The sequence below is a fragment of the Camelus bactrianus genome, chromosome 25, assembly GCF_048773025.1.
Source record: "Camelus bactrianus isolate YW-2024 breed Bactrian camel chromosome 25, ASM4877302v1, whole genome shotgun sequence".
NCBI classification, from domain to species: Eukaryota; Metazoa; Chordata; class Mammalia; order Artiodactyla; family Camelidae; genus Camelus; species Camelus bactrianus.
The window spans coordinates 23,754,927-23,778,796 of NC_133563.1; the positions used below are offsets into that span (position 1 = coordinate 23,754,927).

A 23,870-nucleotide genomic window follows, 5' to 3' on the forward strand; every position below is an offset into this window, starting at 1 on the left:
GTTGGAATGTCTGGGGCTTGAATCCTACCTCTACATTTTGGGTAATTGTTGCGACTTCCCTGAACCTAGTTCCCCATCTTATTGTGGAAATAGAAATAACATAAATGAAGAGCTCATTGAGTAACTGAAGTCTTCTCCCTCCCATCCCTGCTTTAGTCAAGAATTGGTTCACTCAACACTGATTCTGCTTTGCTTTTGTTTAACATAGAGATGAGAAAGTAAGTATTCACTTTCCCAACTGCAGTCTACCTAGTGGTAGTGATGCGATGCAGTTCTGACCAGCGATAGATTAAGTTTGGTCTGATGGGAAGGGCTTCCATTAGGGAGAAGACCTTTGGTCCTCCTACTTGCTTCCTGATTGTGAAGCAGGCATGATGGCTGAAGCTGTAGCAGAACTCCTGCCCTCATTGTAATGAAGTCATGTGACAGGGATGGTGGGGCAAGAAGATGGAAAAGCCTGGTCTCCAACAATACCATAGAATGGATATTCAAAGATACTGGGCAGGCAAAAAGTTTCATTTGGAAAAAAAAAAAAACTTTTAGTAACCTTCATGAGAGATTAGTTTTGTTCCTATTACTGTAACAGAACCTATTGCTTTTTTTTTAATTGAAGCATAATTGATTTACAATATTGTGTTAGTTTCTGATGTACAGCAAAATGATTCAGTTACCTCTCTATATATACATATTATTTTTCATATTTTTCATTATGGTTTATTATAGTATATTAAGTATAGTTCTCTGTGCTATACAGTAAGACCTTGTTGTTTACCTATTTTATATATAGTTGTTTGTATCTGCTAATCCCAAACTCCTAATTTATCCCCCTGCCCTTTCCCCCCAGTAACCATAGGTTTGTTTGTACATAAGTTTGTTTGCATTATATTTTAGATTCTGCATATAGGTGATAGCATATATATTTGTCTTTCTCTGTCTGACTTACTTCACTTAGTATGATAATCTCTAGGTCCATCCATGTTGCTGCAAATGGCATTATCTCATTTTTTATGGCTGAGTAGTATTCCATTGTATAAATATACCACAGCGTCTTTAAATGGTTATCTGTCAATGGACATTTAGGTTGTTCCCATGTCTTGGCTATTGTAAATAGTGCTGCTATGAATATTGGGGTGCATGTATCTTTTTGAATTAGAGTTCCCTCTGGATATATGCCCTGGAGTGGGATTGCCTGATCGTATGGTAACTCTGTTTTTAGTTTTTTAAGGAACCTCAATACTATTCTCCATAGTGGCTGCAGCAAGTTACATTCCTACCAACAGTGTAGAAGGGTAGAACCCATTTCTTATAAATAATCATCTAGTTTTGCTATGCTAAATTAGAATGTGCCTGTTCACTGCCTTGAGTTACATTTCCGAATGATTGAGTGCTGGAAATATTGTGTGGTCCAACCTTAAATATTTGACAGAGTGTGTACTCAGACCCAAGACTTTCTGCTTCTGAGGCCCATGTTATTAATCACTCACATGTTGCCCCAATGCCAGGTACTCAGCAAACTCTCAAAGAAAATGAAAGTTGCTGATTGACTAATGAATTAAATAGGGTCTCTCTAATTTTACATTAAAAGTTCTCCTTTTTCAGCACAATCTCATATTGACACTGAAACCAAAGTTTTCCATTAGCTCATTCTTCTTCTGTAGAAGTGAGAACTGAACTGGGAGACAGCTGAAATAAATTTCGTGTGGCATTGGCCTTGAATGTACTGATGAAAGACACGTACTGAAGTTCTTTGGCTGGGCCCCACAGGATGACACACTTGTGGCCTTAGAGGCATGGGACTGGGGAGCCACTCAGAGAAAATCGTCAGGTGCACATACAGCGGGAATGAGCCTCCACCTCAGATGGCCTTGCTTGGCTCTGTAATCGTAGCTCTTTTAAGGGATCACAGCGGAGACAGCAAATTCCAAATTAATCCACTTTTTAAGAACAGAAGAGATGTTGTTCGGTATCAGCCAGTAAGCTACAGTGACTGAGAATGGGTCACAGATACTGCCTTTTGCCCAGGTTCAAGGCCAAAAACATATCAGACTTTGTGTCCCAAATGGGATTAAGCTAGGCTAGGTCTAGACAGCTCACAGCCTCGATTATATGTCATAGTAAAGCACTGTGTTCATTGGAAACAGAATCTAGACTTCCTCCTACTTGTCCAAATCCTGAAGTATTTGTTTCAGACACAAAATGCTTAGGGCAGCTCTGTATTTCCTCTTGTATTTCCTCTGTTGCTTGTTTCTAACAACATAATGAAGAAAGCCTCAATTAGACATTCATGATAGTAATTTTTTAATCAGGAAACTAGTATGGGCTCATGCTTAAATTTCCAAATAGGATTAAAAGGTGGAAAGCAGGAAATAAAAATCCCCTGTTCTCATAGTCAACTTTTTAGAAGCTATCCCCGTTAACATTTTCTTGAATACTTATGGACACATCGTCTATGAATGACAGACATATTATTGTGGATTGACTTGTATCTCTTGGAAAAAAATCTTTCAGTCCTGGCCCCCAGTAGCTCAGAATGTGACCTTATTTTGGAAGTAAGGTCTTTGCAAAGATGATCAAGTTAAAATGAAGTCATTAGGATGGGCCCTAATCCCATAGGACTGGTGTTCTTATGAAAAGGGGAAATTTGAACCCAAAGACAGACATGCCCAGGGAGAACACCACGTGAAGATGAAAGCAGAGGTTAGGGTGGCATTTCTAGAAGCCAGGGAACACCAGTGATTGCCAGCAAAGCACCAAAAGCTAGGAGAGAGGCGTGGGACAGTTTCTCCCCAACAGTCCCCTGAAGGAACCAACCCTGCTGACATCTTGATTTGGGCATTCTAGCCTCTGGCGGTGTGAGACAATACATTTCTGTTTAATAAGTCACCCAGTTTGTAGTCTGTTGTTGAAGAAGCCCTGGTACACTCATACACACATGGAAGCTGATATAAGCATACGCATAATATTGCCTTATTTACCATTTAATTTCTTTGTGAATCATAACCCATTCTGGTCCCTTTCTGCATCTGCCTGGTTTCAGTAACTCTATTCCTGATTATTTTTTTTTTAACTGTATGACAGTTGCGATGCCAACAATTCTGTTATCCTTATAAATCCTTCCACACTTATGAGTGTATGAATCACTGGCTCTGGCTTTTGTAGTAGTTTCTCATAAAATGCTGGATGTCCAGTAGATGCCAAGCACTACACCATGCTTTTGGGGGGACGAGAGGTAAGTAAAATAGGAGCAAATGTGCAGCACTCTGCTTGAAGCTAAAGAGATCCCAGGGGAGGAGCACACCCGGGATGAAACAGTGCATTCATGATCTAAGTCCTGATGCCAACTCTTCTTTTGATAATGCACTAGATTAGAAAGAGTAGGAAAATATAAACGTCGATCTCTCAGAGTTAGGGGAAATTCTCTATTAAGATCATCACATTCTGTTTTCTCTGCTTCTATGTGCAACAAGCAGCATTTCCATTTTAAAGAAGGTTCCTGTGTAGACTTTCCCACGGGAGGGGCCCGCCTGATGGCACCATATGATAGGTTTGCTCCCCACTGTCTTCCCCGGGCTAAGCTCAGTGCCTGGCTCACAGCGTGTGCTCATTAAATATTTGTTGAATAGACTAAACGTTATATGAGGTCCATAAATAATGTTGTGTGCCTACTGTGAGTCAGAAATTGGGCTAAGCACTTTTGTATGCTAGAAGTTAAGATTTCTCATAGTAAATTAGCAACTTGACACTCTGGTGAATTAAACAAAGCACTGCTTTCTGAATCAGGTTAAATGGGTCAAACCCCTGAGGATCTCTTCTCATCCCTCCGGATAAAACCTGGCTCCTTAATTTGTAAAGCCGAGGCCCTAGACACTTCTCTAGGGCTTCAGGCAATTGGAAAAGCCCTACTGAGCAGCTTTTCCGACTCTCTCATTTATTCAACATTTATTTATTGTCAGCTATTCGTTCAGTTATTTCCTCAAGTCTTCCTTCATCTGGTTCTTTGCTTCCACGCTTTTATCAGACAGTGACCCCCTACATCTATGACACGTCAGGAGTTACAAAGTGAGGATTCAAAGATATTAAGACAATCTTGTCCTGCAGGAGCTAACACGCAATATCCTTTTTAAAAAGATTGCTGAGAGTTACACTCCTGGACTGTTTTGAAGGTCACACATGGTACTGAGGACCTCTTGCTTCCTTCCCATCAAGCCCATTTCCAGACTGAGGGAAGCCAATGCGGGAGCCTGGGTGCCCCCATCCCTACTTACAGTCTTCCATTTCTCCAAGCCGAGTTCCAGACCCTGGCATCCAAGGCTCACAGTAATGGGAACAATTCTAGAACTTATTCAACTGCAGAGAATTTTAATGAGGCATTCAGGGCAGGAAGTTATTTTTTTATTTCAATCACGAAAGGGAAACTGTTTGGGTAGCTATTTTCAGGCAGGTTCTATCATTCTCTGTTGTACTGCAGTATTTTCAGAAGCTGTTAAAGACTGAATGTCTCCTTTTATAATTATCAAGATTTCAGATACACATTGAGCTTCTCCAGTACACAACTGACCCTGCGATTGTAGCAGTGAGTGTGTGTGCCCCCACCCACTTGAAGAGAGATTTGGAGCCAGCCCACACTCACATATTTCATGTGGTTTTGTAGGAAGAGCCCCATGTGACATACCCCCCTATGGCAGCTGTTAGGGACTTAATGTGTGCATCTTAGTTAATTCTAGGGTTTACGAGACTGGGGGTGTAATCCAATGGAGCCTTTAAAAAAATTCAACAAATGGCAGTACATTGTTGATTTAAAATTTGTACCTTACACCTACATTTAACTGAAATTTATTGAGTGTTTATTACATGTGTGAGATATTTTCACAGATATTCGCTGGGTTACTTCTCAAACCAATACATTGAAGTGATAATGTACTGAATAATCTCATTTTTATAAATGAGAATAGGAAAGTTCAGAAAACTTAAGGAAATGTCCCAAGTTCAGAAAGCTATTACGTATTGGAACCTTGCCTAAATGTCATAAATATTTATTATCAGTGAAGACGATGTACCAGTTTCTTTGCTTCCTTTTCCAGTCTCGCCTTCCTTCTTCCTTCTCCATGTTCAGCCTGACTTGCTCTGTCACTGGCATCCATGCTCTTACCCCCTACACTCTCTGCCCCTCCTCTGCTATGCCCACCTTGCCTACTTTACCTGCCTCACCATCTTCCTTAGGGTAGGACACCAGAGCAACAGCTTTCCTAAGTAATTACCACGAAACATAAACTGAGTGGTCAAATAGCCCCCATTTTAATCTACCTCTAAGTTACTCGGTGGTCTCAAATGTGTGTGGCTCTAAGAGGGGTGCGGCAGGTAAAGGGAGCATCCCCTCTGTCTCCAGGGCTGGTCCAGGACCTTGACCCGTTGGTGTGGTTTTCCTACAGATGAAACACACTCATCCACTTGCAGGAGACAGGCTTGAGAGTTTGAGAGGGAGGGCCTTTCTCTTCCTCCAGGGACGCTGAGGAACCAAAGAAGCCACGGGAGAGAGTGGTTCTGTCACGGTGTGCTGCTGGGTCTGACATGCTTTCCAACTTGGCCGTGCTGGCTGGAGGTGTGCTTTGAGAAAGTGGCTGAGAGTGGGTGTCGGCAGAGACAGCTGGGTACCTTAGAAGTCTGTAATATGAAAACCGATCTAAGACGTGGGAGAGGCAGGTGAAGTGTCCGCTGTAACGCCTTCTTCCAGGGGAGGGAGGCCCCTCCTGTACTCACAGAGGCGCCCTCTGCATCCTTGCCACGTGCCTGCTGACCACAGCAGCTGCGTGGGACTGGGTCCCTCCTTGGCCTCATGGGTTGGTGGTCGGGGGCATGTGGCGGCTCAGCAGGATGTTTCAGTAGTGAGTTAGCCAAGGAGGCCAGATGGCTTTCACTCTGAAACAGTGGCAGCTGCAGCCTCATTGAAAGTATGCTGCCACCTGTGGGGCTGAGTGGCTCTTCTCTCTGCAAAACCAGCGCTAAATATTTGAACTGGGGATGCCCACGGAGGAGGGGTAACCTGAAAGAGGGGGGAAGAAACTTCTTAAGATGGCAAAATGAGGGCTGGGGCCAGAAAGGTTTAATTTAATGCAGATATTCAAATAGCTAGGGTTTGGTTTTTTTTTTCGTTTACTATAATCCTCACAACTTCTGTTTTTCTTTCTTTTTCTATTTTTTTCTTTTATTTTTTTAATAGACTTTATTTATTTATTTTTTTAGAGCAGTTTCAGGTTTACAGCAGAATTGAGCAGAAAATACAGAAAGTTCCCACATAGCCCTCCCCACCCACACAGGTATACTCCCCGGCCCTTAACATCCCTCATCAATGTGGCATGTTTGGTACAATCGATGAACCAACATGGACACGTTATTATCAACCAAAGTCCATAGTTTACATTAGGGTTCACTCTTGATGTTGTACATTCTATGGGCTTTGACTGATGCATAATGACATGTAGCCACCACTACAGTATCACACAGAATAATTTCATCGCCCGAAAAATCCCTTGTGCTCCATCTGCTCACCCTCCCCTCCCTCCCTTTCCCCAGACCCCTGGAAACCACAGTCTTTTTATTGTTTCCATAGCTGTGCCTGAGGTACACAGTATTATCTACATTTTTTGGATGAAGAAATTGAAACTGAAGAAGATTAAGTGACTTGCCCAAGGTCATGTAGTTGGCAGGCAGGGGGACACCAGCTTGGCCTGTAAAATGTGTTTTTACCACAAGCTGCAGCATCTCTTCTCGAGACCAAAGCTTGAATGTGCTAGTTTAGAATGTGAGTGCTCAGTTTTACCAGCATGAGATATCCATCCTTCCGGACCATCTCATAACCAGCAGAAGCATGTAGCTTGCAAGGAGATTCTGCTGTCACTGTGTTTTGTAACAGGCACTATTAGGGCAGAGCAGGATGACCTAAGGTATAGAATGGGTCCAATGTCTAGGAGCCGCTCCACTATTCTTATCCTTTTTAAAATTCTCAGGTCAAGTCCAGTTAGGCTATTGCCATAAAGATTCACTTGCCTTTCAGGCAGCGATTCGCAGAGATACTGGCTAACTGTGCTCAGAAGCTACCTCAAAGTTGTTTCAGGGGTTGCCAGCAGCCATGAAATTATACTAGGCATAGTTTCTGAACTTGAAATTGTGACAGTCCTGTCGTCAGGGACCCTTTAAGTGCCTGTTTCACCATGAACTCCCTTTTGAGAAAAGTGCGTGTAACGCCTGACTTTGGTGTTTGCCAACTCAGATGCCTACAAGGGTCAGGTACATAAGTAAATGAGTGAAGATGGTTGACGGTTGGGAGGTGTGGGGACTTTGTTGAACTAAAGTGCTTATGGGCCTTGAAGGGGGTCACTTACCACTCAGTGTCTATTGACTGTGGTTAGTGTTTTCTGATATTCCAGTTTTTCAAGGGCATCTGGAAATCAGGGTTTATAGATGAACATTTTCTATTTAGAAATGTTGGCTGAACATTAAATAAAAAAAAAAAATACTGTGTGAGTTGATATTGAGCAAACTGGACCAAACATATCTGTGGCTGGTTCCAGCCTCCTTGTTGCAGTCAGCACCCTGCACAAAGGTTTTGTGCTTAACCCTCAGCCCCTGTGCACCGCGCTCTGCCCACTGGACAGAAAACGGCACCAGAGCAGTTTAGTTTTTCCTTGGAAGCAACTTATGGGAAGCATTCTCTTCCACAGGGTAGCCTAGAACTGGAAGGTGACTGTTCGGCTCAGTCAGGTCCTCACTCTTGTGGACTTGGACAAGAAGACAGTTAAGTCATAATAACAGGAGGAGACACAGAAACTGAGACTCGCCAAGAAACCCTAATGGCAGAGCATTCACACTGGATGGCCGTCGCCGAGAGGCTGATCACGTGATGGAATGGTGAGTGCTTCTGCAGCATGCGGTGGTGGGTTGCTAGAGCTAACGTTGCTTTCTGAATGAACATCAGGTTTTTCTTGACGTCTTATATGCTCCTTAATGTTTTATCTTTGTAGTAAAATCCATTGCCCAAGGTAAACCTGGGTTTCTGGGGAATCTAGTAATTTCAGACATGCTGGCCAGGGTGGCAGTCAGGAGCCTATAGGTATATTTGTTTGTAGTAGAACACCTATTCTTCCTTATGATGATTGGCTCTGATGACCATGTGACCCTGCCCCTCCTGCTGATTGGATAAGCGGGGAATACCTCAGCCAAGTTGAACCAATCAGATTCTATACCTTGTGAGTTTGAAGCCATGTTAGTTCATTCATGACGAATGCTTGAAGAGATAATATAAGCTTAGGACTTGAGGCTCTTCTTGTTGGATGGCCATTTCTAGTAAAATTAATTAACACAGTTTATAAGGCCCAGCCAGAAGTGACTTCTGCTTCCTTTTCTAGCCTCATCACTCACCCATCTCCCTGACACCATCTGCTGCAGACATCCTGGCCTTCTTTCAGGTCTACACAAGGCTGTGGTCATACTGCCTCAGGGCCTTTGCATGTGCTATTCTTTCTCCCCAGTGACTAGTTAGCTCCTATGCAACCTTTCAGATCCCAGCAAAGAACGCTACTTCAGAAAGATCTGCTTTTAAGCTTCAGATTAGATCAGAGTCCACCATTCTCCCCTCACCCCTCTTTATACACTTTTGTGGCATTCTACGTTTTCTATTTCTTCATAACATTTGTTCACTAAGATTTTCCTTCCTGCATCATTTCCTTGTCACAAAAGTAGTTAAGAGCATTATTCTGGGGTCAGATTTTTGGGCTCAAATCCTGGTTCTACTGTTTACTGGGTGCGTGACTTTGAGCATGTTACTTAACCTCTCTTAATCTTAGTCTGGTCACCTGTGAAATGAAGATAGTAATGGTAGCCAGAATGTATTCTCATTTGGGGCAGCCACTGGGTTTGAGTGATCTTTCCATCTTTTTGTGTGCCTTCAGCTTACACTTATAGAAGACTAATGCTCTTTAGAGTATCAATTTAAATGTTTTTATTCCTAGTATTTCTTTCTGCTATTATATAACAGAAAGGAGGTTCTGAGCTCATTGTCTCAAGAAAATGATGGTGCATCAGAAGGAGAAACAAAGAGTCCTTCCTTGATATTTGTATTTCAAAAGTCTAGGCATTTAGAGGGACTCTGAAAAGATGTATATGAACAGACTACCCCAGAGATTTGGGAAAATGCAAAGGAGGAAAGAGACATAAACAGCCCTACTGAGTTTCTAGAAGCTCTGTCTGGCATAGGAACAAAGAACGACCCCGAGTGTTTAGGAAATTAGCCAGGAGAAAGCCAATGGTCACGAATAGGGCTGATACATTCCACACATGAGTGAGTCAATGATTGAAGACAGGGAGGGGGACCTAAAAAGGGAGACAGCTTAGTCGATGCCTGTGAGGTTAAAATAGCAAACCAAATCAGATGCCCTCACCTCAACGACGTAGCAAGTCTCTATCAAATCCCCTCAAATTAGAGATAACCCCTCCCAAAGGAGAGCGACTCCTCAACTCCTTGAGATTAAACCTCCAGTTATCGGGGAACTTGCAATAGAAATAAAGTTCAGAAGTTAAAACATACTCTCACACGTTTGACCTTGGAGACTAACATTCTTAAGTATTTTCTAAGGAGAGTATATAATGAGGTTTTTTGGGGTCATTTGGTAAAAAATCGCATCTTTTTTGTTGTAGTTCACAGTAGGTGCTCTAGAGGTAACCAGACCACACACAACCCTTTGAGTTCAAGCATCCTTCCCTGGATAGTCTTGTTTGCAGTGGCAAGGGTGATGGGTGACTATGCCTTCTTAACATTAATGGCAGGTCTGGCAAGGAAGACCACTTGGGACCACTTTCCTAGAAGACTGACTGGGTGTGTGGCAGGCACTTAAGAATTTATGAACTTCTTAGAGATAGGATATCTTTAGGCCATGAGGCTTTAAGGAGAGAGACAGGACATTTAAGTAGATTAGAATTCATAATATTGAGTCCCATTGGGTGCTCTGATTAATTTCATATAGGACTTTTTTAGTATTTTTAGGAGAGCATTGTTAGAAATTCGGCACTGTGTATGAGGGTTGGGGAACTTTGAGGTGAGGCTGGGCACCCATAAGGTATAGGTTTCAAAACACAGGATTGGTACAGAGTGGGGAAATCTTAATTTGATTTTTGCTATGTTAATAGATTGAGGATGATGAGATATCTGGTCTTCTTGGTGAGGCCAGAGGATAGTTGAAGAGGAACATATATAAAATAGAAAGCATTTAAGAGCATGAACTATTAAAAAAAAAAAGAGAGAGAAAAAGTGAACTATGTTATATGAAGGATGGCTGAAGGATCTGGGAATATTTACCCACAAGAAAGAGCGCTCCCGGTAACATGATTGTCAGCTTCAAATTTTCAAAAGCCTGTGACTTGGAAGAGGGATTACACTTACTCATTACGGCCCCAGGCCAAATCTAGGTTCATTTGGTAGGAGTCATAGAAAGGCAAATTTTAACACACAACACAGAGCAGGCAATTCAAATAGAGTTGTCTGAGGACTGCATGGGCTGAGTTCATGGCCAAAAAAGGAGATCAAGCATAGGCTGGCAGCAATGTCATAGAAACAAAGTGGTGCAGTGTATTAGCTGAGACTTCGAGATGGAATTGGGTTCCAGTTTTGGCACTTACTAAATATAGGACATTTAACAAGTTGCTTCATTTTTCTGCTTCAATTTCATCATCTTTAAAATGGAGAGAGTGCATAGTTGTTGGCAAGGTTTAAATTAAATAATTAACATTAGTCCTTAGCTGTCTGGAAAGGGGATGTGTGTGTGTGTGTGTGTGTGTGTGTGTGTGTGTGTGTGTGTGTGTGTGTGTGTGTGTGGCATTTCTGGTTCTTTCTAACCTGAAGTTCTGTGACTCCAAAGTCTTTCCCGGAGAAAAGCTGAAAGAATGAGCTATTTTTCTGCTTTCCTTAGCTGCTGCCCAGTATTTTGAAATGAGCTTAAAAGCCTCTGGAAGTGCTCCAGTTTCTTATGCAATTCTTTGGATGTGGTTTTCTCCAATCACAAATTCAGTTTAACAGGTGGAAAATATTTGACACTCATTCTGGTACCACCTAAGACTGAAAAGTGTCCCTCCCTTTGCTTGTGTGGAATGAGGTCTGAGGATTTTTTACCAAGGAGTTGGAAAAGACAGAGAAGGATGAGCAGTCACACTTGTCCCCTGGTTAATAGTACAATTTGATTATGTTTACATATCAGGCTTGTGTTTGGGAACCTCTGAGCCTCTGTGTACGTTTATCAAATTGCAAACAGCACCACTTATGCGCAGCTGGTGATAAACCACTACCACACAGCTGAATAGCTCTCCCAGTAGAAGCTGATTATTTCCCAAGATAAAAGCTGGTACCTGATGCCAAGGCAATTCATCAATTCAGTGACAAAAAAAAAAAAAAAAAAGAATTCAGACAAACCACTCTTTTGGTGTAGTGTGGGGTGAAGGGGTGAACAATTGGCTGATTGACTGGGTTTGGGCGGCACATACAGCCAAGGCAAACCTGAAGCAGCATAAGGAGTTCATGGGAATTTTTGTTCTAATGTAATCGTTTCTGCTAAGCTTCCTTTACAGTTTCCAATTTGCTCTCAAGTTAACTATGGAGGTTGAAGTTAGATGGTCCCGTCATTGTTTGGGGTATTGGGTTTGTTTGCAAACAGGAATTGTGGTTTTCCTTTCCATTTGGATGGCACTGTGCACTTTTCAATGATAATTTTTATGGATGGCGCGGTTTGGTTTGTAAAGGAAGAAACGCTATCCTGATATCAATCCAGTGCAGGGGAGACATCTCACAGTCTAAGAGCAGCTGCCATTTGGGTTTTGTTTTTCTAGCCACAAGGAAGATGGAGTAGAATAACCCTGGGCTTTGAAGTCAGAAAGAACTCATTCATGTGTTCATTTATTAAGCATATTTTCTTTTTTTTAAAATTTTATTTTATTGAGTTATAGTCAGTTTACAATGTTGTATCAATTTCCAGTGTAGAGCACAATTTTTCAGTTATACATGAGCATGCATATATTAATTGTCACATTCTTTTTCACCGTGAGCTACCACAAGATCTTGTATATATTTCCCTATGCCATACAGTATAATCTTGTTTATCTATTCTATATATGCCTGTCAGTATCTACAAATTTTGGAATCCCAGTCTGTCCCTTCCCATCCCCCGCCCCCTTGGCAACCACAAGTTTGCATTCTATGTCTATGGGTCTGTTTCTGTTTTGTATTTATGTTCTTTCTTTTTTTAGATTCCACATATGAGCGATCTCATACGGTATTTTTCTTTCTTTTTCTGGCTTACTTCACTTAGAATGACGTTCTCCAGGAACATCCATGCTGCTGCAAATGGCATTATATTGTCGGTTTTTATGGCTGAATAGTATTCCATTGTATAATTATACCACATCTTCTTTATCCAGTCATCTGTTGATGGACATTTAGGCTGTTTCCATGTCTTGGCTATTCTGAATAGTGCTGCTATGAACATTGGGGTGCAGGTGTCATCCTGAAGTAGGGTTCCTTCTGGATATATGCCCAGGAGTGGGACTCCTGGGTCATATGGTAAGTCTATTCCTAGTCTTTTGAGGAATCTCCATACTATCTTCCACAGTGGCTGTACTTATTCAGCATGTTTTCATTGAACTCCTCTGTGCTAAGTACTGTGTGAGGCTCTGGGGATTCAGCAACAGATTGACAAGCTATTTGCTCCCACAGACATTACAGCTTGCTAGGGCAGTGGAGGCAGAGGGAGCAGATGATGAATATGTAAATATTCTTCAAATCTTGCCCTCTGTACCCTTTCTTTTTCTTTATTTCTCTCTTTCTTTCTCTCTCTCTCTCTCTTTTTCTATTTCTTCTTTAGTCTAGGGTAAGTTATTAACCTACTCAATAGTATCTTATATGCAGCAGGGCTCAGCAAATGAAAGTTTTCTTGCCTTCTCTACTCCCTACCCTAAAAAAAGAACGAACTGTCTACTTCTCAGTTTTCGTTGATGCCTTTTGTGGGACTTGAAAAATGAAGATCCTTGTTGTCCCTGTGAACTGTGTGTAGATTCAGGATGAATTAGATTATTGTCTGATGTTCCTGTGAGGGTCTGTCTTTTAAGTCCCAGAGCTAACCAACTTTTTTTTTTTTTTTCATTTTGCCTTGCCAAAGAGAATAGTTTCAGATGAACTACTGTCAACTACTTTCATAAAGGCTATTTTCTTAAAAGCCTATAGCAAATGGCTTGTCTTGACTGAGAACTTATTCTATCTTTTCCTGAATTTCCACCAGTTAAGGTGCTTAAGAAAAGCTGTGAAAGGTAGTGGATCTTATAATCACTCTTCAGGAAGCAGAGGTTGTTTTGAGGATGCTGTTAGGATGACTGTGTGGTTACCTGGAGACTGGCGCATAGAAGAACTGATGGTAAATCTATTGATAGGGAAACAGATACCATTATTAATTAATAATTATAATTTCGAGAGCAGACACAATTTATGATGGATGAAAACATAGTCTATAATGCTGTCTCTCAAATAAAACATGTCTGGAGTTCCAAACAATTGAATTGAAACAAATATTTATACTACATGCTGCCCATTGGGAAGTTGAAGAAATGAATAAGATATGAATTGAATATTCCCTTTACTCTCTCTCTTACCTTTCCCTTGCTCTAGGTACTTATAATTTATATTCCATCCTCAGTATAGATTTTGAATGTGATACCAAAATCTTTTCTTCTTGGAAATCTATATTCTATAGAGGAAAAATATTTGATAACATTAACATAACTCCCACTCTCCCCTGAAGATGCTTGTAATGATCTGGTAAATCAATCTAACTCTTGATTTGGGTTAATTGGACAAGATGCCAAGAGGAAATCTGGAAAAGCCTGGAAGAGACAAGAGAGATTTTTACTAGAAAAGGCCAAGAGTTACTGGCAGGGGGAAAAAAAAATCCAGTAAAGATGAAGGAAGTAGGAGGCAGAGAGCCTGCTGGGAGAGATCTTGAGAGCTTGAGGATGAGTAGGAAAAAGATTTTGTTAGTAGCTGCTGTATATGAAATACACAGGGTGAATGATGAAGGAAAGAAAGAGGCTTTTAAGAAGTTTGGCTCTGTACTTTAGAAGTAATTTACTCCTGGCCTTCTTTTAGGAGAATACAGTAAAGATATAAATTACATTCCAATTATTGTGGCTGCTGTGTAGTGTTGGATTTTTTTTTCATTTTTCATTTATTTATTTATTTATTTTTAAATTCAATACGAAGGAGAGATGAGGCCTCAGAGTGGCTTCATAAAGTTTAACATTGAATAAGCATTTAAGCCATTCTGGCATTTTTGTACCATGAAACTGCTTGTTTCTCCAGGCATCCCTTAAGACATTTCTTCCAGCTATAAAATGAATCAATCATGGGTTGCATTGTACAGCATAGAGAATATACTCAATAATATTGTAATAACCCTGTATGGTGACAGATGGTAACTGGACTTACCACGGTGATCCTTTTGTAACGTGTAAAAATATCAAATCACTATGTTGTACACCTGAAATTAACATAATATCATATGTCAATTATAATTCAAGAATAAAAAAAAAAGACATTTCTTCAGTGTTGGGAAGAAATAGCTAAAAAAAATCCAAGGGCTTTGAAGTTAGACAGATCTGGGTTTGAATTCTAACTCCTTGCTGGTTCGCTGTGTCTTCTAGGAGAAATCATGTCACCTCAGTAAGCTTCAGTTCTCTCGTCTATCACGTGGGGTTAAGAGGACCTCCCCTGTAGGGCTGTTGTAGTCACTGGAATAAAGGGACGTGTAGCAGAAGATTTTGAAAGGATTGGGTTTCATTGGTCTGAATCCCTTTAGGAAACAGATGGCCTATTCAAATTAGGAAAATTTGAGGAAAGTGTATAGCAGGACTATTTAAAAAAAATGTATAGGCAAAATAAAGGAAAACCACAAAAGATAGTGCAATGCTCTGGGGCTACCTGAAGGTCTGGATAAAAGCAGTGTGTCCTGGGGCCTGGAGACAGAGAAGGCTGTAAACGGGGAGATGCCAAAGACATGCTGAGACCTCCATGGAGAGATATGGCCAGCCCTTGGCCACCACTGAGAGACTGGGAAATGAAATAATATAACTTCCCTCCCTCTCTCTTTTTTTCCCTCCAATTCCTCCAGAGTCCTCTATAGTCAAACCCAACTTGAAGCAATTCGGTAAGAGAGTCCACTAAGGTCCTAGGAAGTGCGCCACGGAGCAGAGTGGAGAAGGATGGAGAGTTGATATGGAGGCAAATTGAACATATCCATCCACTGTGCTCACTGGTATTTCCCTTATCCTTTTTTTCTTTCCAAAAACATGGACAAGTGGGTATCTTTCATATGGAAGAAAAAGCACACAGTAGAGCTGTCACTAGTCTTTGAAAGACTGTGTCTTATATGTGACTTTCACAGATTATGACACATCACAGACATAGCTCTGGAGTTGGAAGTGAACACATATCAATTATTATTTAAAAGACAATGAGAGAAGCACAGATGGTCAAGTGGCTGACTCTCCAAGAGAGTGAGTGATGCAGAGAACTTGCTATGCTGGTCAGACATAAACAGGAGCTCTTATTTCAATAGTGGCTTTTCAAGTTTGCCTCTTGGCATGGAGCTAGCTTTGGCAGAGGGTATCATGTAAACAGGGCACATGCCCAGGCGTATAAGCCAGTCACTGCTTGTTGGAGACATCTTTACCCTCTAGCCCGTGACCCACAGCTAGCTGAAGAAGCTGATGGCTGGGCATCCTTTCAGAGAATGTACTGTGGACCACTTGGATCTTTTCAAAATTTGTAAATGAGTTGAAGGCCAACTTCAGAAAAGAATGCTTTGTCATCACTGGTGGTCCAGAGCTTTGATTCACTCCTCTTACAAAGCTTCTGACCTTCGGATAAATAACTCTTCTCCTAAAAGCAAACAAACAGACAAACAAACAAAAAGTCCTTCTCCTTTATCTCTCATAATGGGCTGAATGGTGGCCCCAAAGTTATATCCATGTCCTAATCCCCAAAGCCTGCGAATGTTACTTTTTTTGGAAAAGGGGTTTTTGTAGATGCATTTAAGGTAAAGGATACTGAGATGAAGAGATCATTCTGGATTATCTGGGTGGGCCTTAGCTCCAATGCCAAGTCAAGTGTGCTTATAAGAGACATACGGAGGACAGACACAGTGAGGAGAGGTCTATGCGAAGATGGAGGAAGAGATTGGTGTGATGTGGCCATAAGAAAGCCAGCAGTCACTGGAAGCTGGAAGAGGCATGGGATGGATTCTCCCTTAGAGCATTTATAGGGATTATGTCTTTGATTATGGACTTCCGGCCTCCAGAATAGTTACAGAATAAATTTCCATTCTTGTAAGCCAACAGGTTTGTGGTATTTGTTACAGTGGCCCTGGACACTAATAGACTTCCTATGAAACCATCTGTGCTGACACCTTGACTACTAAGCAGATTGAGAATTAGCAGCCTGGAGAATTATAGAAATAGTGCAGAGAACTATGAACACCTTAGAGTGTATGTTTCTGAAGTTTGTGAGAAGCCGTCTCAGACCCTGGAAAGTGGTGCTATCTAATTTACACCTTCAGCACTTGCAGTGAAACATCACTAAGTTGAGAGAGAGGTAGGAGGAAGCTCACTGGAGGAAGGGATCACGGGTCCTAGACTGCATTACTGGATTTACTATTCACTGGCTATTTGACCTTTGAAAAGTCCTTCAAGCACTCCAGCCTAGAGTCTCTTATCTCTAAAATACTAGTCCCACCTACTTTACAGAGTCGGCAAGAAGATTAAATTATACAAGGTGCTTTGAAAGAGTGAAGTGCTGTCCATTAAACAGCAAAATGTTATGTTAAAATTTTACTATTCATAATATAAACACAATATATATTTGTTCAGCTAAACTAGATCCAGCTAACTCAGAATTTGCATGATTTGGGAAAGGGATACATAGGAGTCAGGAGATCAGGGTTTCAGTCCTGCTCTGTCATGAAGTAACCTTGGACAAAGTATTAAATCTTTAAGAGATACAGTTTTCATAATTGTTAAATGAAGACGTTTGATTGGATAATCTCTAATGTTGCTCCTGTAGCTCTTATTCTATATAATTCTAAGAAAATTATGATTACCAGGATGGCTCTCTCCCTTAATGAGCTTGTTCCTTCTCATGGATTAAATTTTCACTAAATTCTGTCAATCCTGAACTTGTCCACTGAGCTTCAGAATTACATAACCCAGTATGTAGATGTCACACTGTATATCAGCTGAGATTCTCTGAATGTAAAGGAAAGGCAAAACAACATTTACTTACACTGAAAGAAGGAGGGTGGAAGGAAGGAAGGAAGGAAGGAAGGAAGGAAGGAAGGAAGGAAGGAAGGAAGGAAGAAAGAAAGAAAGAAAGAAAGAAAGAAAGAAAGAAAGAAAGAAAGAAAGAAAGAAAGAAAGAAAGAAAGAAAGAAAGAAAAGAAGGAAAAGGAAAATAGAATTTATTGGCTCACTTAATGGAAAGTCTATGAGTAGAGTTGGAATAGAGTTAATTTTAGCTACAGCTAGATTTATGGTTTAAATAATGTCATCTAGATTTACTTTCTTTCCACCTCTCAGTTCTGCTTTGCACAGGGCTGGCTCCATTCTGCAACTTCACATGGTGCAATAATGCTGTTGCCTTATCTCTTAATTACAAGTATCAAGGGAAAGTAAAAGTCTTTTCTCAGAGTGTATAGCAGGAGTCTCATTGCACCTCATTGGCTCTGATTGGCTGGAATGTCCATCTTTGAACCATCACCATGATGAGAAGGATTTCAGTGTGCTGACTGGCTTAGATCTGGGTCATGTGATTCATTGCTAAACCGGAGGTATAGCCCTGGTATGCTGGAGCCAGTTGATTATAATATTTCAGTAATTTTCTGAATTGATTGTTAAACTGTTGGTAGCATTCAACTGGGAAAGGCTGCAGTATTCACACCACAAATTAGGGCTGGCTTGCTTGCTTGCTTGCTTGCTTTCTTTCTTTCTTTCTTTCTTTCTTTCTTTCTTTCTTTCTTTCTTTCTTTCTTTCTTTCTGGGAGTTCATTTACCAGCACATCACTGGGTACAACCTTGTCCAAGCAAAGTAGGTGAGGGTAGGATCACACTATAAAAGTGAGGCTGTTATCAAAATATGGCAAGAATAAATGCTGTAGTGGCAAAAAAAGCCCCCCAAAACAAAAGCAAAAACAAAACCAAAACAAAAACTATTCGCTAAAACTGGGAGCTCAAACTCAAAATAGCTAATGTTTCATTTACTCTTGTTCCTCAATCTGCTCCGTCTCATGGATTTTCTATCTTGATTGGTAACCATCACTCCAATAAAAACAAATGTCTAAAATATGACATTTAATGTTGGAATGCTTTTCTTTCTCTCAGAGTACAATTCTTGCCTCCTTACTATTTCTTAAATCCCTCCCTTTCTCTGTTGTCACTGCCTAGTACACCGACTTACACTTGTTTGATCTTTCCCTGGGCCATTTTAGGATTCTCCTAATTTGTCTGACTGCCTTCCATCTTACCTTTCTCAGATCTATTTGGCACACCACCACCAGGGTGATCTACCTCAGCTATGTCTGATCCAGCCATTACTTCTTCCTAAATCACTTTCCATTGCATAATGGATAAGGTCTGTTGTGGTTTTAAAATATGTTCACAAATTCTTCAATATATTTCCATTTAAGAGGTGGAGCTTAATTCTCTCCCCTTGAGTATGGTGGGTTCAATGAATAGAACATGACAGAAGTGATAGTGTGTGGCTTCCATGACTCGGTCGTAAAAGAAATTAGTTTCCTTCTTGACCTCTTTCTTGGATGACCCGTTCTCGGGAAGCCAGTTACCATTTTGTGAGAATGCTCAAGCAGCACTGTGGAGTGGTCCACATAGCAAAACACTGGAGCCTTCTGCCAACAACCATCTTGGAAGCAGATTCTCCAGCCCCAGTGAAGAGTTTAAATCACTATTTAACTCTGGGTGGATGTCGTGACTGCAACCTCATGAGAGATTCTGAACCAGAACCACTCAAGTCACTCCTGAGTTCCTAACCCATTGAAACAGTGAGAAAACAATGATTATTGTAAGCTGTTAAATTGTGAGTGCAGCAATAGATAATTTAGTCTCAGCTCAACACACTTTTCCCCTCCATCACTGAATTTACATTTTAAAAAACATATGGGTCTGTCTTCCTCATTACAGTCTGAGCTTCCTGAGGGCGGGTTCTGGAACTTCCAGCACACTGCTGTGTCCATGGATAGCGGATTGTATTTTACAAAGACGGCTGCAGCAATATCTCCTGTTTCAACTGCTCTTCTAGAACCTTGCCACCTCCCCGTCAAGAGGTGGATCCTATGTCTCCTCCCTTTGAACCTGGATGGAACTTTGAGACTGTCTCAAACAACAGAGTAGAAATGAAGGGATGCTGTGTTACTTCCGAAGGTAGGTTGTAAAAATGCCATGTGCTTTCGCTTCTCTTCTTCAGACCGTTGTTCTTGGAATCCAGCCAGTGCACTGTGGGGAAACTCAAGTAGTCTCTAGAACTCCCCACCTGGAGAGGAAGCAAGAGCCCCAGCTCACAGTCAGAGCTGAGCTCTTAGGTGACAGCCAGTGCTGACTAGCCATGTGAGTGAACCATCATGGAAATTGATCTTCCAGCCCCTAGCTGAGTCTGCCAAGCGAGTGCCACGTGGATCAGAGATGAACTGTCCCTGCTGAACCCTGCTCAAATTGCAGAGTAAAAATGATTGTGATTATTTTAAGCCACTGTGTTTAAGGCTAATTGGTTCTGCAGCAATGTGCAACTGAAACACCTAGCTCGGTGTCTGTGACATCACAGGCATTTGACAAGCAGTTGTCAGCTAGCTGATGATCCTTATGTCCTTATACAGCTTCTTTCTGGGCACATTAATACATTTGTTCATCTTTAAACAAATGTTGAGCTCATTTGATTTGAGATTTGTGTTCAAGCTGTCCTTTCTGCTGTGAATTACCTCCCTACTCTCCTTATACATTTTCCTGCTCAAATCTTATGCTTCTGAAAAAATGCAGTTGAATTTTCCTTCCTTTTCTCCCTTCCTTCCACCCTTTTAATAAATATGTCATGAATGTCTACTGTAAGCCCAGAATATCATTTGGAGCAATAAAAACAAAATCCCCATCCTCTCAGAGCTTTATTTCAGTGGGGGTTCAATCAGTAAGTAAATATGTAATTTAAAAATTATAGAGTGTGATTAGCACCTTAAAGGAATTAAACAGTGCACAGAAATAGAAAATATGGGGGTCGGAGGGGCAGGAATGGGGTCTTTTAGATGGAGTGCTTAGGGAAGATCTCTCTAAGGAGGTGATATTTGAGATCTGAGCAGTAAGAAGAAACAAGTCAGGAAGAAAAGACAGGGGCAACCTGAGCAGAGACAACAGCAAGTGCAAAGCGATGAGATGGGATAAAAACATGTTTTCTGTTGGATAAAACAAAGGATGCATTTATGGCCGCAGCATAATGAGTGGAGAGATGTCGACTAGATGAAGCGTGAAAGATAAGCAGGCACCTGATCAGAGACACTTAGAGTCACGGCAAGGAATTCAGATTTAATTCTAAATAAAACGATAATTATTGGAGGGCTTTAAAACAGGGGCGTGCCACGGTCTGATCTGCATTTTAAGCTTACTCTTGCTGCTGTGCAGAAAATGGGCTTTAGGCTGGCGGGAAGGGGTAGAGGGAGGTCAGTAGGGGAACCAGACGAAATCTGCGATGGTGGTACCTTGGGTTAGAGTGGTAGCTGTACATATATATAGAGAAATGGATGTCTTGGGATATAATTCATGGCTATAACTTAAAGGAATTGCTGGTGACTTGGATGAGGGAAACTGTTGTGTTTTGTTTTTTTTTTCCCGCGCAGGTCCACCCAGCTGAACTTGGGAATGTCCTGAGCCAGACTAGCTTGGGAGGCTGGTCAGCTCCATGGTGAGATCAGATTCCTACGTGGTAGCCACTGCTGCCTCGTCTGCAGTACAATGATAATGTGGCTAATTTGCTTGTGCTGTTTGGTTTCAGAAGTGTAGCAGTGGCACAATAAAACCTTTATTAACAAGACTACTCAGGGAATGGTGTCCTCCGACTACTGAGGGAGAAAAGAAAGCTCCTTTGTTTAAACCCTTTTGAAAAATCTCTATAAAATGTAGTAGCTGTCTGTTCTGTCTTGGTAAGGACTGTGTAGTTAATACGATTTGTGTCTTGAAATTGAAAAGCTGCTGGTCCTCATATCTTACAGTGGTTTTCAGGCTTTATTCTAAACACAATTATTTTGGAGAGGAGAATGTGGGAGGAGATTGGGCTAAATGTATTCTGAGATGAGGCACTACCTTGAGATGGTCATTTTAAAATAACATAGTGATATGGACTTATGTTCCATCAGCGCTGACATTTTCTCTTAAAAAATAGAATGATGGGAAAAGGGAAAATTACTGAAAAATTCTAGTCAAAGTCCTAAGGCTTCTTGTAAATATGAACTTAATTTCTCTGGTAAAAAGAGTGTAAAATGATTTTTTACGTATCAGAACTGTGCTTACTTTGTTTAGTTTAGTGTATGTAACTTTTCCCTGATCTGCAGAATAAGAAGAGGGTAGTCACTGATGAGGGAAGAGTTGAGAATGGATTGTTCTGTATCCTTTAAAGGGAGTCTTCAGTGGATTTAGCAGGATAGCAAAGTGCACCGTGATAGAAGGAACATGATGTGATTTTAACAGGCACTGAGAAGGTCCTTCTGCCAAAAATAGACCCACCTGCTTGTGGATGTCTGGCATTCCTTTGACTGGGGACAATGCCAGAAAGGCCAGCTGTTCCCTCAGACACTCCTCCCACAGGCTGGCTGAGACCTGAAATTCCAGTCTTGAACTTAAGGCTAAATTTTCCTCCACAAGCAACCCGAAAGCACGTGCTTCCCTGTCCCTCCCCCAACACTAAAATAAAGATGTTAGCAGAAATTTACACAGCAGTACGAATTGTGTAGCCTTGTGCAAAGAATGGAAATTACGGGAGGAGAAGAATCTTTATTTTCTCTCCTTCCCGGTTAACTCTGACTCTGGTCAAGTCCTTAAGTGCCTACACGGTAGTTTCCTTTTCTATACAAGAGGACTAAGCCAAACCGACTGGATTCTTGGGAGGGCAAAATAAGACAACTGTAGAGAACCAATTAGCAAAAGGCCAGAAGCAACGCAAATATTTCTCAGAGGGAGACGAGGGCAGCACACTTCGGAGCATGCGCACAAGGCCGTATTTCGTAGCTGTGAAATGAATTAGGACGACCTTTCCGTACTAATAGAGTGACGGCCAGGGTACATTGTTAAGTTAACAAAAACAAAACGCGCCACGGTGTTTGTGCTGCACTGCAGTTTAGATAAGAAAGGAGGAGACATAGTAAATACATAGTTATTTATCATTTCAGTAGCAAGATAAACCAAAAAGTCATTTAAAAATGGGATAATGGGAACAAGGAAGTGTGAAGTGTGAAAAGGACACAGACTTCTCTAAGAACCTTATTTTTTGACTTTGGAATCATGGAACTATTTTACATAATTAAAAACAAAGTTAAGTCAAAGAGAAAAGCACACCAAAACTTAAGTCCTAAAACTTTAAAATAAACTGGAAGTAAACAAACCAAACTTTATATCAATTCTGTGGCATAACCATCTCAAGAATTATTTCTGATGATTTTGAAACACAGATTTGGACTGTACACCCCTAGGGGAATATATCCTGAGGACAAAAAGAAGTATAAAGACCTCTTAGACTGAGTTCTTTTGGCCAGTTGTTAGTGATCGTATTCATATTAGTATTTTGAATACCATTCTATAGACCGCAGGATAAAGCAACTAAGTAATTAAGTTAATATCCTCAGGAGAGAAGATATTCAGAGTGAACAAAAGATAAACGAATTGAAGTAAAAGTTCTGTAATCTTTGATTTGAATTAGAAATATCGGTTTGAATTTATGATTTACTTTTTCCCTTTCTAAAAACTCAAATTCCCTAGTCCTGCCCACTGGAAAGGCCTGGAAGCATGACCGGCCAACTCAGTTTTAATGATCACTCTGGGTACTCAGAAGGTAAAACCTAAGTACCATTCCATCTTAAAGGAACCGGGCTCCTTAGAAAAATGACTGATTCTACATCTGGGGCAGGAAGTGTTTGAGATGAACCTGGAAAATACTATTTGCCCCGAAGCAAGATTAGAGGAGCCAACGTGAAGGAGCTGCCACTGGCCAAATTTGGGAAGAATGTAAAAACAAGTAATGATTACAACACTTTGACGCAGGTCAAGGATATAAAATCCACAAGTTAATTTGGAGGTTGCCTGGGCGCCAGCTCACTCTTCTGAAAATAGACAAATAGAAGGCAAGAAGGAAGCATTTTCCCTGCCTTCTTTGTTTGTGTCAGGCAATGAAACAATTGTGGAGAGAAAATTCTTTATTGAAGAATTCTAACTAATAAATGCAGGAGTAATGATAGGGTTGAAAATGGTGGTAAGCATTTTGCAACACGTAAATACATCAACTCACCATGCATACACAAACTTACACAATGTTATATGTCAATTAAATCTCAATAAAGCTGGGGGAAAAAAAAAACCCTCCATTCTGATGACTTCATTCCAGTCATCTGTGGATGCCAACACCATTAAGTGAAGACTTATGAGAAACTTTACCATGGAAGTGGCCGTGTGATTCTCAAAGCAAACAGCAGGCAGTTCTAATACTACAGGAGACGAGGGTGTAGCACAAAAATGGGCATCTCCACTGTGAA

General features: G+C 41.0%; 1 long non-coding RNA gene across 8 annotated transcripts in view; it reads left to right on the plus strand.

Annotated features, from left to right (window-relative positions):
- LOC123613566 (uncharacterized) overlaps nucleotides 1-20,202 on the plus strand; it is a 94,459-nt gene extending 74,257 nt beyond the window's left edge. For 4 of the 8 annotated variants that reach the window (XR_012502231.1, XR_012502234.1, XR_012502232.1 and 1 more), the window contains exons 4-5: nucleotides 7,719-7,905; nucleotides 19,273-20,199. This is a non-coding gene — a long non-coding RNA (uncharacterized LOC123613566). Of the gene's footprint in view, nucleotides 1-7,718; nucleotides 7,906-19,272 lie in introns of all 8 variants that reach the window. The other 4 variants (XR_012502233.1, XR_012502236.1, XR_012502230.1 and 1 more) reach the window with 2 other exon arrangements.
- Nucleotides 20,203-23,870: the final 3,668 nt, after the last annotated feature.